General features: G+C 39.0%; 2 long non-coding RNA genes across 3 annotated transcripts in view; one reads left to right on the plus strand and one right to left on the minus strand.

Moving 5' to 3' along the window:
• LOC141546066 (uncharacterized) overlaps positions 1-2,576 on the plus strand; it is a 42,072-nt gene extending 39,496 nt beyond the window's left edge. Inside the window, exon 2 of the long non-coding RNA XR_012483224.1 lies at positions 1,371-2,576. This is a non-coding gene — a long non-coding RNA (uncharacterized LOC141546066). The remainder of the gene's footprint in view (positions 1-1,370) is intronic.
• LOC141546065 (uncharacterized) overlaps positions 1-15,975 on the minus strand; it is a 39,354-nt gene that overhangs the window by 21,688 nt on the left and 1,691 nt on the right. The window contains exon 2 of one of the 2 annotated variants that reach the window (XR_012483223.1): positions 8,064-8,236. The exons of the other annotated variant lie outside the window; for it this stretch is intronic. This is a non-coding gene — a long non-coding RNA (uncharacterized LOC141546065). The remainder of the gene's footprint in view (positions 1-8,063; positions 8,237-15,975) is intronic. 2 annotated transcript variants of the gene reach the window in all.

The following is a 15,975-nucleotide window of genomic DNA, read 5'->3' on the forward strand; positions in this document are numbered from 1 at the left end:
TACTCGTAATATACTGCATTATAAAGTTCAATAGCTGTGGTTACCAAGAATTTCCTTTAAATGTTACTGTAAAATATCTTTATCATAACTCTCAAGAAACAAAACATCCCTCCAGTGTCACTCTAGCTCATTATTGCTCTTTACTTCTTCCATGGCTTTTTTGTTCAAAGAAGCTTCTTTTGTTCAATGAAGCTTCCAGGCCTCCACATTGACTTTATGGATCCTTTTTATTTAAAAGGGCCTTTTGCTTACATTTCCCAGACCACTGCCTCACTGGAAGCAGATGGCACTTACTGAAGGAACACAGTTGGGTGAACTGATGCTGACCACTTGAACATGTTGTGGGTGTACTTGGAATCTGATCTGTCTCCTGCCGGACAGTTGGTGAGAAATTTGCACTGTTCCCACGGGCAAACCCCCAATAAGGATTGCTGGACCAGTTCTTGCCACACACTGGGGATGAGGGAAAAGAAATGCTCTTTACAGCTCTGACCCCCCCCTCCAGGTCTATGTTGAATCTCTCTTTGGGAGTCCTCCCCCACGGACCACGGTGTTATGGGGATCCAGCCTGATTTTTAGGTACGGGATGCTGCCAGGAGGGCCAGCTCTCTCTTATTTCTTTACTTGGCACCTCCTACTGTGGTACTAAAGTGTTTCGAAGGTGATATTTGAGCAGGAACAAGGCTCGACAAGAAGAACAGGTCCATGAGGAATTATCTAACATTAGGTCTTAGCCTACTATCCTATAATCATGAGGGAATGCCTTAGTGAGCAGGGAAATCCACCTGAATTCTATAGACAACCTTCCAGCACTTCAACTACCTTGGGAACCCCCTGGCTTCCACTTGTGTAAAACAGAGCCTTCGGGGACATATCTCTTGGCGGTCCCTCACATTCCTGTCATGCTGCTCTCCCTTCTCGGATTGCCCTTCCCTGGTCATCTCTGCTGATCCAGCCCCTATCTGCAGGGCCCAAGTAATTTTTTACCTTTTCCTAACTCTTTCAATGTATACTCTGACCTATCACAATCACTGTGTGCCCTTTTTAGGGGTACAACCATATGATAACAATTATATTTATATAGGGCTTTAAAGTATGCATGATTCTTTCCTCATGAAATGGGAATCTGGCACATGTGTAGACCACACTAATTTGGTGGGTGTACCTCACCCAAAAAGGGATGCTGAGGACTTAGCTTTATGGAATCGTGAGATCTTATGAACGAAGTGCCTTTGGGAGATCCAGGAATATGGGCAGCCATTCCATAACACTGGGAAAGAGAGTCTCTTGGAATACTTCAGAAGCATTCAAAAAGATCAACTGGGAGCAGCTAGATGCTGTAGTAGATAGAGCACCAGCCCTGAAGTCAGGAGGACCTGAGTTCAAATCTAGTCTCAGACACTCAATATTTCCTGGCTGTGTGACCCTGGACAAGTCACTTACCTAGTTGCCTTCCAAAAAACAAAACAAAAACATTTACTTAAAAAAGGTGGATCAGTTTTGCTTCCCTCCACCTTCACTCAATGACTCTTTTTGCTCATGGTACAGACCACATGGTAAGGGGGGAAGGCCTTCCAGAGGTTGTATGGGTCCTTGATTCTTGGCTAGTGACTTTGTATTTTTACAGTAAGGGGTACAGGGAATGGAATCTCCGGCCTTGGCAATTGCAAATGTTGGAAGAACAAGTCATAGTAATCTAGGAATCACCATCCATGTTGTATTTTGCATCCAATGCAGCATCAATGGCCCGAGTGAACAAGACTCAATCTTTAGTGGTCACCTTTAGGACCCAGCCCAGCAGGAGCACCCACTGACATTTGTGTTGGAACTGGACATGGATTTGGTAGGACCTATGCTATGTGACTGGGGGAAATGCCTGTATATTTGTTCTTGCTATAATATCCAAAGTAAATATCCTTTTGTGAAGCTAAGTGATATTAAAGTAATAGGAAATGGACTGCTAGTTACTGGCTCCCTAATAATAGTAGGAGAGAAGAAACACTGCAGCATTTTAGGGGGCTGATGCAGAATCCTCATCAGCCTGGCTTGAGACAACGAGTCAGGGGTGATAGTTATGCTTCTCCAATCTGGTAAGCAGGGAGTGCAAACATTATCATCCCCTCTGTACAGAAGAGGAAACAGAGGCTCTGAAAATTTGATTTGCCCACACAAAAGCAAGTTTCTGAAATGCCAGACTGAATAAAACTATTACCACCTCCCATTTCTATCACTCTTTAAAATTTAACAAGGTTTTTTCTCACAAACACTCTTTGAGGAAAATAATTAAAATATTCATCCTTTTATACAGATGAAGAAGATAAAGGTCAGAGAAACTAAAAGACTTGTCAAGGCATCCAGGAAAAAATGGGCAGAAGCAGTGATTGAGTAGGCCTTTCTATTCCCAATACTCTATCACGCCTTGATAATCTCATATAGATTTACTTTTAACCCTGCTGTGTCTTGGTTCATTTAAAGAAAGAAGGGTTGCTGTTGTTGGGGGGGAGGAGTTGATTTGATTTTGTTCATTTTGGTCCTTTGCTTAGGCCGGTAAAAGTCTTGGGTCCTCTCTAGGGGCCAAGGCAGAAACTAGGGGTAGCTGTGACAGAAGTCTAGACTCAAAGAAAATAAGGAAGGTGAAATTCTCTCTTAGGCCATTTCTTTACAAAGCCATCACAGAATTTCAGAATTGGAGGAACCCCTGAGGCCATCCTGTCCAACCCATATTCAGCAATAGGATCTCTTTTACTACCATTAAGTCAGAGTGGAGGAAAGGGGAAAAGCCAGTTTGATGAAAGGCTGATGAAGCTGGTTTTAGACATATTGAATTTCTAATGGCTTTCTTGACACCTAAGAGAAGACATTCAGTGGGCATTTGGAAAGGAGAGTTCACTTGTTTTTTTGTTTTGGTTTGGTTTTTTTGGGGTTTTTTTGTGACAAGAAATGCTTTATTGGTTAGAAAAGGACACCAAGATGTCTTGGCGGGCAATATGCTTCCAGAGAGAAATCATATTGCTCCAGAGTTCAGTTTAAATGAGAGGATGAGGTTATATAGATTTGAGAATAATATTTATGTAGTATTATCTTATGGTTCCCAAAATACTTTATGTGTTAATTTGAGAGTGATTCTCACAGATTTAACAATTGGAGTTAGGGAAATAGGAGAAATTATCAAGGAAGAAAGTAATAGATTAGAGATGAGGAGAAAGTTTTGGGGACCACCTATGCTAGGGAAGTGAATAGAGGGAGAGAAGTTAATGAAGGTGACAAAGGAGTGGATCTAATTAGGGGAAGAGCCAGGGCAGGTTCCATTTGCAGAATTTAAGGAAAGAGTGGGTAGTGTTGTGAAATAATAGGAGAGGTCAAGGAGAATAAGGACTGAGAAAAGGTCATTTGATTTGGAGATTTGGCCATTAAGAAGTTATGAAACCATAAACTATTAGAGCTGGGAGGCCCCTCAGGGATAAATTTGTATGACACCCTCATTTTACAAATTAGTAACCTGATGACCATGGAAGTTACTGGCTCCCTCTGACCTTTGAGACAGTATTTTCCCCAGGGTGCTGATGACAAGAACCAGACTGCCAGGGAATGGAAGGTGAGTGGGTAGTGAGGGAATCTTTGCTGAACTGAGTTAATCTTTCTGAAGAGGCCTAATAATGACCTCCTTTGAAGCAGTGAGGTGTCCCTCCCTACCTTCATACTTTTGAGGATGGGTAAGGAAGAGATGGACTTATGGCTCAAAGGAGAGGCACTTGGCTGGGAGTCATTCTTGTTCCCCTTTACCTCCAGGGTCTACAGAAAGGAGAAGCAAGATGAGAGATAATAACCCTTCTCCCATAGTAGTTTGACGAACATTTGTTGTAGCCCTCCAGGAACTCCATGGCCCTGTGACTTCTGGGGTAGTGGTATTTCTGGGCTAGACTTGACCAGGTTCAGTTCTGGTAGTTCATGCTGGATCTTGGAATGAAATAAAATTCTCATAAGTCATTCTTACTTAAACAGCAAGACTGATAGACATGGAGGATAGCCTGAGATAAGTCAGCTGAATGGAGACCCTCTGCCTCTGAAGTGCCCACTGTGGTCACCCAGATAAACAGCCCTCCATGTCTGTATTTCTCATGGCTGTGTTGTACTCAAGTGGGCAGGAAATGACAGCCAGAGTCTTTTATCCTCTGTGTCAATTAAATCTTGAGGATTAAGGAAAACTATGTTAACATGCATAGAGATGAAGGATTAGGACATGGTTCCCTTCATAAGAGCTTCTGCTCTTATGCCTCTTGGGAAGGAACTTAAATTCAAAGGTATAGCTCACTGTCTTGTTTCTTGCTACCTTGTGGTTAAAAATGATGGGTGCTATTTTAAAATTTTAAAGGGGGTGAACTAGCAGATGCATATGCTAGGCTTAGAATCCATTTTTAATTTTTTTTTAAATTAAAGCTTTTTATTTTCAAAATATATACACAGGGACATTTCAACATTGACCCTTTACAAATTTTTTTCCTCCCTTAGAAGGTAAATGATCCAATATATGTTAGTCATATGCAATTCTTTAGAATCCATTTTTAAATTGGATGCACTCCATATGTATTTAAATGTAATCAAATTTGAAGGGCTCAGAGATACCAAATCATTCATCTCTTCCATGTACTTGTTAAAAAAGGCAGATGCTAAGAGACAATAGCAAGACAAACCTCCTTCCCAAATCTGTGACTCCTTTAGAGGCTAGTACTGATTTGTTCTAGTGCTCTGGGAATCCCCCTGGGATAAGTCTAGGAAATATGGCTTGCCTTTGGGGATTTCCAGTCTGAAGGACACAGGAAAGATCAGATAGGCTGTAGAGACGGGGGTCTAATTGAGGACAGTGCTATTCTGGGGATTCAACCAAACTTGATTGAGCCAGAGCCCTGGATCACAGATGCTTGAGTTGTAAGGCACCTAATAGATCACCGAGTTCACCTATAACTGAGCAAAAATCTCTCTCTTCAACATCTCTCACAACTGTACAACCAATATCTATCAGAAAGCCTTCAATGCTGGGAAATATATTACTCCATTAATTTTGGACAGCTGTAATTTTTAGCAAGTTTTTCCTTAAGTTGAACTGAAACCTATCTGGGCCCAACTCCATCAACCCCCTTGCTCCTAAGTGCTGTCCTCTGAGGTCAAGCATAATAAGTTTTATCTTTCTTCCCCAGGGCAGCCTTTCATATACTGATGATAGCTATCAGCTTCCCCAATCTCTTCTTTTCCAGGATGTCCTGCCTGGGATCATACTGTACCCCAGGCTTGTACCAGATTGGTAGGAATTCTAGGGATCTTTGAGGATAACAGCCCGAGTAGTAAACAACTGGTCACCCTTTTGGTGGTTCCTCCCTGTGCTTCTGTGACAGAAGTAGGACCAGGAGTCCTGCATTTTGGAGTGTAAGTGGAGGATATTGCTTCTTTCCACTTCAATCTCTCACTCTTGTTTAGCACCATGGGAGCTGAGGCCCTGCCAGTAGGAGTAGCATTCCCAAATTAGTGGGGGGAAGCCAGAGGAGCCAGGGAAACAAGAGACAGCCTCTTGGTAACATAGTGGGAAGCATATGGGAAACATTATCTGAATTATAGAGCAGTGAATACTTGTTTCAGGATGGGAACATGGAAGTAGGAAAAAAACATAAAATGTTCAAACTAGAAGGGACTTTGGAACATTGAGCAAAAAATGTCAGGTCTAGGGGTATTTAGGTGGCACAGTGGATAGAGCACCAGCCCTGAAGTCAGGAGGGCCTGGGTTCAAATCTGCCCTCAGACACTTAATATTTCCTGGCTGTGTGTGACCCTGGGCAAGTCACTTAACCCCAATTGTCTCAGAAAAAAAAAAAAAAAGTCAGGTCTAGAAGGGATCTCAGAGTAACATGAAATGTCAGAGGTGGAAAGATTTAATTTAGCTCACGAAGCATTTATTTAATATTTTTACCATGTTTAACATATATTGGATTACTTATTATCTAGGTAGGACGTGGGTGAAAGGGGGAACCAAAGGTTTTATAAAAGTCAATGGGAAAAAATTATCCTAGAATATGTTTTGAAAATAAAAAGCTTCAACAAAAAATGAAGCATTTATTATCCTTGCATGTGTCTTGAAAACAAAAAGCTTCAATTAAAAAAAAGAGGCATTTATTAAGTCTCTAACTTATTTGGAAGGGACTTGCCCAAAGTCATAGAGGGAGTGGAAGAGATGATGATGATGGCAGGCCAGAGGTGGGATTCCCCCAGCTTAGTTGTTATAAGTGTGTTCAGACCCAGAGGCACACAGCTTGGCCCATCCACTAAAGAGGGCAACGTTGCTCCCACCAAGATGTGAGAAACAAAATAGTACAAGATCCACACTGCAATTAGTGCCGGTGTGAAGACCATGCCAGCTAACCTTTGGCAATATTCACTAAGCACAGGAAGTGGAGGAGGGAATGGTGAGGTCGGGACACAGGGAGCACATCCGAGCCTGGCTGTTGTCTGGTAAGCCTTTACCATTCCTCCGAATCTACCCATGTTTAATCTGTGTGGTCCTGATTGCTAGTTCTTTAGAAGAGGTGGTAAAAACGTTCCTGTGGCATTTTTGTGTTCCCTGTAGATTTGCAGTATGTAGGTTTAAACTATTCTAAAGCCTATTCTAAAACTGCCTTCAAAAAAGGGATCCATGTGCTAATATATATTATATATAATATGTGGTATATTATATTTGTATATATAGAATGTAATTATACATTTACATATATATGTGCACACACAATACACACACACATATATTTGACATAGAGCTATACATCTGATCCTCAGTAACTGTGCTCAGTCATCTCTAGAGAAGGACTTCTCAGCAGTAGGCTCTGGGATATAATAGCAGTTCTTTTTCCATTCTATCATGAAATTAAGACATATATAAAGTTGTAAAGTAATGAGATTTAATACCCCCAGTGGCCCTAATATAACCAAGGGAGTTACTTCAGATGTGCTCAGAGACACATGACTCTAATTTCTCTTTAAATTCTTAAAAGGGGACTTCAATTAACATCAATTGTTTGGCAACAGACCTTTCACAGAACAGCTCCCAAAGGGATAAATGCTAGTTGTGAAAAGTGAAATCAAATGTCAATTTTCAACAAATATCAAGTTACTAGTGATGATTTTAATGTTCCTAAATAAGTGAGAAGTTCAAACTAAATGAAAGGTCATTTGTTTCTTAAAGAAGGGAACAACATGCCTCCAATCCACTGACTTCTTTAAAAGTATTAACTGAAAGTGGCATAAGGAGACAGGTAGATATCCTTTAAGCAAGCTTCCCAAAGGTCTTTGATAAAATCCTCACAAAAGATGAACTTGGCAACCATGAAGTGGGGGGCCAAGTCTGTCAAGGATTAAGAACAACAGGCAGAAATGCAGTAAAGAGGCCACCAAGTTCCTCTACAGAAGGAAAGTATGGTGGGCTGCTCAAAGGATCAGTCACTTTCAGTGTAAGAAGCAATGGCAGATTCTCCAATTGATAAATGGTCAAATGATATGAACAGACAATATTTAGATGATGAAATTGAAACTATTTCCACTCATATGAAAGAGTGTTCCAAATCACTACTGATCAGAGAAATGCAAATTAAGACAACTCTGAGATACCACTACACACCTGTCAGATTGGCTAAGATGACAGGAACAAATAATGATGAATGTTGGAGGGGATGTGGGAAAACTGGGACACTGATACATTGTTGGTGGAGTTGTGAAAGAATCCAACCATTCTGGAGAGCAATCTGGAACTATGCCCAAAAAGTTATCAAACTGTGCATACCCTTTGACCCAGCAGTGCTACTACTGGGCTTATATCCCAAGGAAATACTAAAGAAGAGAAAGGGACCTGTATGTGCCAAAATGTTTGTGGCAGCCCTTTTCATAGTGGCTAGAAACTGGAAAATGAACAGATATCCATCAATTGGAGAATGGTTGGGTAAATTATGGTATATGAAGGTTATGGAATATTATTGCTCTGTAAGAAATGACCAGCAGGAGGAATACAGAGAGGCTTGGAGACTTACATCAACTGATGCTGAGTGAAACGAGCAGGACCAGGAGATCATTATACACTTCAACAATGATACTGTATGAGGATGTATTCTGATGGAAGTGGATATCTTCAACACAGAGAAAAGCTAATCCAATTCCAGTTGATCAATGATGGACAGAATCAGCTACATCCAGAGAAGGAACACTGGGGAATGAGTGTAAACTGTTAACATTTTTTGTTTTTCTTCCCAGGTTATTTTACCTTCCGAATACAATTCTTCCTTGGCAACAACAACAACAAAATTCGGTTCTGCACATATATATTGTACCTAGGACATACTTAACATATTTAATATGTATGAGAATGCCTGCCATCTAGGGGAGGAGATAGAGGGAAGGATGGGAAAAATTCGGAAAAGAAAGGAGTACAAGGGATAATGTTGTAAAAAATTACCTATGCATATGTACTGTCAAAAAATGTTATAATTATAAAATTAATAATAAAAAAAAGAAGCAATGGCAGAATAAAATTTATGACTTTGGTGTCCAGTAAAAGCATGGAAACAAAAAAAAAATACCTAGAAATTAGGAAAAGAGGCTAAAGGCAACTTGCTGTCATTTGGAGAAGTAGAAGAGGTTCAAGTCTCAAGAACGGTAACTTGAGTATAGATTCACATGGATTTTGTGAGGGTAGGTAAAAATAATTGTTTGAGGAGGATTAAATGACTGCCAGATGCAGATTAGATGTGTGTTTTTCTGTCACTGTTGTAGAAATCAAAACCTTTTCCATGTTGGCTTTCCTCTGTCCCTAAGGAACCTGAACATCTCTGCCCCTCCTCCCACCATTTTCCTCATCCTGTCTGCACCTGGCCCCTATATATATATATATATATATATTATATATATTTTTAACCTAGAATAAACTGTACCCTTTTCTTAGGTTTTAGGTTCTTCACCTCTCAGAGTTTCTTAAGCATCTTTATTTTTTTGAAGTAGGAGGTTTGTTTGGGATTCCAAATGCTGAAAATATGATGATATATAGAGAGATTTTGCATCTTCATTAGCAGCACTGTGACTGCAGGTGCAAATGTGGTCAGAAACCTTTTGGGTGAGAGCTGAAAGCTGATTTATTAAGTGGTTTTGCAAATAGCTACTTGTTCAACCACCCAGGCCAAGTAATGGCTAGGTTGTACATGTCAGAAAGAATGCTAACTGCATTCATCCTTCCCACTTCCATTCTTCCTTCTCTTCCTCTTTATATAGTGAATGATTTCTTATGCATTTCTTCTCCTCAAAATCACTCGATGCCTCCCCATGAACTGCTGAATAAAATTTGAACTCCTCACTCTGACAATTGAGGACTTCTGTCACTTGGTGTTGCTTTATTTTTCTCTTCAATTTTTTTTCCTATTGCTTTTGTATTTCTGAGGAAGATTATGGTGGTTGGCAAGAATCAATAGCTGATTAAAGATTGTTTAAAAAAAAAAGAGCCCAAGAGAAAGTGGTGGATCCATTTGGGAAGGTTGCTCATAATATGCAATGTTGTTAAGATGGTGGTCACAAGAATTACAGGGAAAAAACTGTCTCTAATAGTCTCTAGGTTATATTTCTGAAGTGAACCTTGCTGTTGCTGATCTGAATGATGAGGTTGCTTTTTAAAAATGCAGTTGATTACTAAAGATGTTTAGGGTAGAAACTATTTAACTAATTCCCATAGAATGGACATTACTAATACTAAGATGTGTTCCATGATCAAAAAAGAACAGAATAGGATTAAACTATTAAACTTCATGTTGATATCAAAACCACCAAGCCCTGCTTGCTTTATCCATTCTGGGTTGTCTTTACCAAAGAGCATTAACAACTAGATCTCTGAGAATTCTTTTGCCCAACACTAACAAATCTATCAAATTCACAAAATGATGATGATCCAGGAGGTACCACAAATGACTTCAAAGAATCTGTCAATAAACTGATTCCAGAAAGCACTGAATAAGTCAAAGATAATGCTTCCTGGTATATCTAACACCTCTAAGACATATTTGTTCAAAAAAGATTCTCAAAAAATTCAATTGAGAAAACTGATGGAACTGCATGGTGAAGATGGTGGCTCTTGAAAACCTTCTGGAGATGAAAATAAGCACAAAAATTGAAAGAGCTAGTGAATATGAGCTACTAGTTCAAGAATCTGAAAAGAATTTGAAAAGTTTGAAAAATAAAAATCTCTGTTAGAAGTAACCTGTTGACATCTTTTGTTTTTATATCATCTTTATTTTCCAATAGACATCATTTTTTCCCCCCCTGAGGCAATTGGGGTTAAGTGACTTGCCCAGAGTCACACAGCTAGGAAGTGTTAAGTGTGGAGTCCAAATTTGAACGCAGGTCCTTCTGACTTCAGGACTAGTGCTCTAGCCACTGCATCATCTAGCTGCCCTTTTTCCAATATAAATCTTTCCTTTCCAATATAAATCACCCAAAGAGCTAGCCCTTACACCAATGTAAATAAAAGAGAAAAACATTCAGCAAAATCAGCTTATCTGAAGGGATATGCAGGATTCCACCCTCACTGTCTCTCACTTCCATAAAGAGAAAGGTGTATTGTCATTCTCTTTTTCAGAACCAGGATTGGTAATTTTAAGTACATAGGGCTTATTTACTGTTTGGTCATCATTCTTCCCATTTCCATTACAGAAGTCTTCCTCTTCTGGTTCTGCTAACTTGACTTTGCATCAGTTCAGGCTTCTCTATCTTCTTCAGTCATCATTTCTCCCCATGCAGTATCAGTGCATTACTTTTATATCACACAGTTCATTTAGCCATTCTCCAAGTGATGCATCTACTTTGTTTCTAATGACTTGCTACCAGTTACCCTATTTTTTTCAGCCTTACATCATACTTCATGTGCTTGATGTTTTAACTAAACTGGAATACACCCATGACATACACACCTTACTTTCCCACCTCACTGCTCTAGCTCACATTTGTTTCCTTTGCCCATGGTGCTCTCTATACTTGCTTTGTTGAAATTCTATCTCTCTTTAAAAACTAACTCAAATGCCACCAATTCCGGGAAGTTTTGAGTGGATCCTCCATAACTGGTATAGACTATTGTTTGGGCTTTACATCCTTACTGATCATGTATGTTATAGCTCTAGATCCTCCACTTACTGGCTGTATAGTTGAAGACAAGTCCTTTAACCCTTTTGAGCTCCTACAACCTCCAAAATGGGGATAATTCTTGTATCTATCAAAAGAGTTGTCAAGAATACATTTTGTAAAGTCAAATTATAATACAGGGTGTCCCAAAAGCTTAATAGCTTGATAATTGTTGGGTCATACTGTATGTGTGAGTTATATAATTGTAAATAGATTTCATGAGAGCAGAGATATCATTTAATTTCTGTGGATTTCTCAAAATAGTTATGGGCCAGAACTTGAAACAAGATGCTAAGTCAGTGGAACTGATAGAGATAATGATTATTTAGCATGGTGCTTAACAATTCTCTAGTTCAGTACATGTACTTAGTACTTACTATAGTTCTATAAGATTCACACCTTTGATAAGAGATCACATAAGCTCGGACAAGCTCAGCCAGAATCAGAACTAGGGAAGACCAGAAAAGTGGTGGCAGTGATCCTGCCTCCCCACAGAAACCAAGACACATTCAGGAGGACCTCAAGAAGCTGGCAAAAGTAGAGAAGACAAAGGACTGATGGCAGGAGCTCAAGCTCACGGAACCAAATAGAGAGATAGGCCTCTAAGAAAGCTAACCAGGCCCAGGAAAGGAGACAAGACTGGAAGAGACAATAAAGGATTTGGATTTTAACCCTTGGCTGCACTCGTGGTGATTACTGAACTGAAACAAAGGTTGCCTCCAGAGACCCCAAGAAAACCCCAAGAAGAGACCATTACATTTTAGAAAAGAATATTACAAGTGCAATATACTGTATGTAACAAATGCTTAATATGGAATATTTTGTGGAATATTTTATTCCTTTTCAAAACAGGGCATAATGGTACTTTTTGGGAAATTATTTGAAATTATTATGTTACAGGAAATTGAATCATTGGTTTGGATTTGTAGAATCATATTAAAGTCTCCTTTTTCTTAAAAGAAAAATTAAGAAGTAATAATTTTCCAAAAGATTTTTCCAGATTTATTGGAATGAAGAAAATTTTGGGAAAAAAGGAAGAAGAATGCAAAAATGTAGGTTGTAACTTGAAAGTAGGAATCAACATATGATCTTTTGGGAAGATTTTATAGGAGAAAAGAATCTAGATAAAGCAACATAACAATAGGCTATTTTATTCCACTGATCTCAATGGACTAGGACTAAACTACTAAAGATGTTATTAAAAGAAGCATAAAAAGGCTTATCTGTTTAAAAACTTTACATGAAATCACAAAAAATACCAAACTATACACAACTCATGTATCTAATGATTAAACAGTGGCTAAACAATTTGTGTAAGTGGAACCTAATAGAATGTGATTAGGAAATTAGACTTGGCAGGGACCTCAGACGCCACATAGTCCATTCACTATAATAATCATTGAATCAACAACATTTATGAAGTTTTGAATGTATGTTAGGCATTATGCTAGGCACATGAAATACAAAGACAAAAAAACCCAAAACAAACAATCTTGATTCTGAAAGGCCTTATATTCTGTCAGTGACATAGCTAACAAGTGACCATCCAGCTTCTTCAAGGACAAACAATATCCCATCTCCTAAATCAGCCCATTCCACTTTGGGACAGCTGTAACTATTTGGCAGTTTTTTTCCTATCATCAAGACTCAGTTGGCCTCTTTACAACTTCCTGATTCTGCCTTCTGGGCCAAAAAGCAACTTTAATTCCTCTATGTTAGATCTTGAACTATTTGAAGGCAACTATCATGTTCCCTATAAGTCTTCTCCAGACTAAACATACCCATCTCTTCCAACTTTCCCCACATGACGGAGACTCAAGGTCCTCCATTGGTTGCCCTCCTCTGGACACTGTCCAGATCATCATCTGCTGTGCCAGATCTCAGCTGAACGTAATACTTCAGGTCAGATGAGGGCAAAGTATAATGGGACTATCATAACCTCCCTATTCCTGGAAGTTGTGACTCTCTTAATGCAGCCCAAGATTTCCCTAGCTTTTTTTAGCTATCTTATTACATTGCTGACTCATACGGAATTACAGTCCACTAAAACCTCCAGATCTTTTTCAGATAAGTTGATATCTAACCCTATCTCAGTTATCTCATGTTTGTGAAGTTGACCTTCTGAAGCCAAGTATGAGAGTTCATATATATACATTTCAACTTATTAGACTTGTCTAATGTTTAAACCTATCAAGATTCTTTTGGATCTGGTCTCTGGCTTTCCTCATTAACTATCTCACCCAGTTGTGCGTCCTCTGCATAGCTGATAAGCATGCTATTATAACTTTACCCATCTCATTGATAAAAAATGTTAAACTGAACAGGGATAAGCATGGATCCCTGAGATACTCCACAGGACCCATCATTCTATGTTGTTACTGAATCATTAACTATTACACTATGAGTCTGGCCAAACAGTCTGCTCTGAATCTATTAAATTAGATCATCATCAATTCTACTTTTCCCATAAAGCAGTATGAAATATTTTATCAAAAATTCTGCTAAAATCCAGGTAAACTATATCTTCATTATCCCCTTCAAGTATCAGTTTGGGAATTCTTTTAAAAAATTTTAGTCAGTCTTGACCTGCTTTTGACAAAGCTATGCTGGCTCTTTGTAATTATCATTTTCCTTTCTACAGATTCACCAACTATCTCTTTAATGATCTAGAATCTCAAACCTTACAGCTTAAAATTTCAAACTATACTGAACTCTTTGGGATGCCATGTACATAATCTGTTTTTTCCTTTCTCCATCCCCTTTAGTTTAAATGCCTTTTATACCATAAGAAATAACAAGCAATATTTGAAAATATAAAGAAATGAGAAGACATGAAGATCCTACATTATATATATATATATATTTCCTATGACTGTAAAAATAATAGCAACAACATTGCACTCCAATTACACATATATGAAAGATATTAGATAAGGATAACAGAACTAAGATACTTTTGTTAGTTAACATACAGTTTTTATAAAAGAAAATTATGAATGTAGAATTTATGGGTTTGAATGATCTTTTTCATTTGGATTTTTTATATTGTGAGCTACTACATTTAGGATAAAAATTAAAAAGAAAAAAGATTCAGGTCGATGGGCTGGACTCAAAACATACTTAAAGCAACTCATTTTTGCCATCATATGACCTGGAGAAAAGAAAAGATAAGACTATAAAGACATTTCAAAATTTGTTTAAACAATCAGGCTTCCTAAAAGTTTGAATGAAAAAAAAAGAAAGCAAAAGAAAATCGGCAAATATTAAGAAAGGAACACCCAAAGAAAGCAAAAAAACAAAATATAAAATTGCAAGGTACCTCAGAGGCCCTCTTAGGAATCACTTCCTATAGATGGAATTAAATTCTGTTTAAAGCACCTTCTATCTAAATGCCCCCAGGATGGCTTCTGGGTTTATCTTTTGGGGGCCAGCCTGACTAAATGCAGAGGCTCATCTCCCAAAAGGGGATAATGAACTTCGTGTCCACAAAAATATGAAACTGCATTCTAAAGAACGAAGGGCATGTGGGAACGGTGCAGAGAAAGATGGGGTAGGATTGGTAATAAGGGAAGGAACACATGGAAAGAGAAATCAAAAGTTTAAGAGTATTAAAGTTATGGACCAGTCTCTGTACTTGTCACTGTGGCCAGACACAAAATCAGACATGATTCTAGCAATTTTTAAAAATATAATAAAAATAGATTCTTCCAGCTGGAGAGGATGGGAAAGAGGGGTGGGTGGAAGGGGAAAGGTAACTTTATGGAGGAAGTAGGATTTGGTCTTGCAAGCAAAGAACAGTCTTAACTAGTGGAGACTCGGATGGAGATTTCCTTCTAAGCACAGGAGACAGGCAGCATGAGCAAGGTTCAAGGGAAGACGAACAAATGGGACAGTGAGCAACACTGCATAGTGTAGGCGATATAAATAAATGGTATTTGTGCGAAGTGAGAGTGAAGGCAGTAGAGGATTACTGAGATTTTTTTCCAATTCTGAGATGAATATTAGGTGCTACCTGTGCCATGAATTGGTTAGGGGGACTTTGGAGGGACAATGTAGGATAGGGTTCTTAACCCAAGTCCCTCTGGAAGGACATGGTTAGATTTTGAGAGAATCTATTAATTGCACGGTAAAATTTGACTTTTTATTTTTCTAAATCTCCAACGGAAAATTAGAGCATTTCCTTCAATTATGAATTGATAAAGAACCCATGAGTTTGAGCAAAGGTCTGTAGGTTATACTGCCATAATACCAGGCATTAGGAATTGACAATCTAATACTCTTTCCCTCACTTGGCATTCCCAATTCCTTCTTCTGCAACAATTCCCTTCCCAGTTTCTTGGAGAAAGGGCTCCTCCCAGCCCTCTCTGATTTCCCGAAAGTGTTTGTAGTGTAGCAGCCACACCCCACAAGACCACACATGATCCTACCCCATCTTTCTCTGCACCATTCCCACATGCCCTCTTTTCGCCCACGGCACAGCCATTTCTCCCAACTCTCAGGCCTGGATCTTCAGTGTCATGACACTAACTTAGAGCACTAATCTGAGCAAATCACTTCACTTTTCCTTTAGACTCAGTTTCCTCATCTGTAAAATGACAATAATATAATTTATCTTCCAGGGGTGGTGTAGGGTTCAAATTACCTAAAGCAGGCAAATTCCATGGCAAACATTAGCTTTTCTTGTTACTCAAGACGCCCCCTTATTTCCTCCTCCACTTTATTGCATGACCCCTGCACTTTACTCCCACCCTCTTCTTTGGAGTCCCTCCAGGCCGGTTCCCCCAGGAC

This window comes from Sminthopsis crassicaudata, chromosome 6, assembly GCF_048593235.1.
Source record: "Sminthopsis crassicaudata isolate SCR6 chromosome 6, ASM4859323v1, whole genome shotgun sequence".
In the NCBI taxonomy this organism is placed as follows: Eukaryota; Metazoa; Chordata; class Mammalia; order Dasyuromorphia; family Dasyuridae; genus Sminthopsis; species Sminthopsis crassicaudata.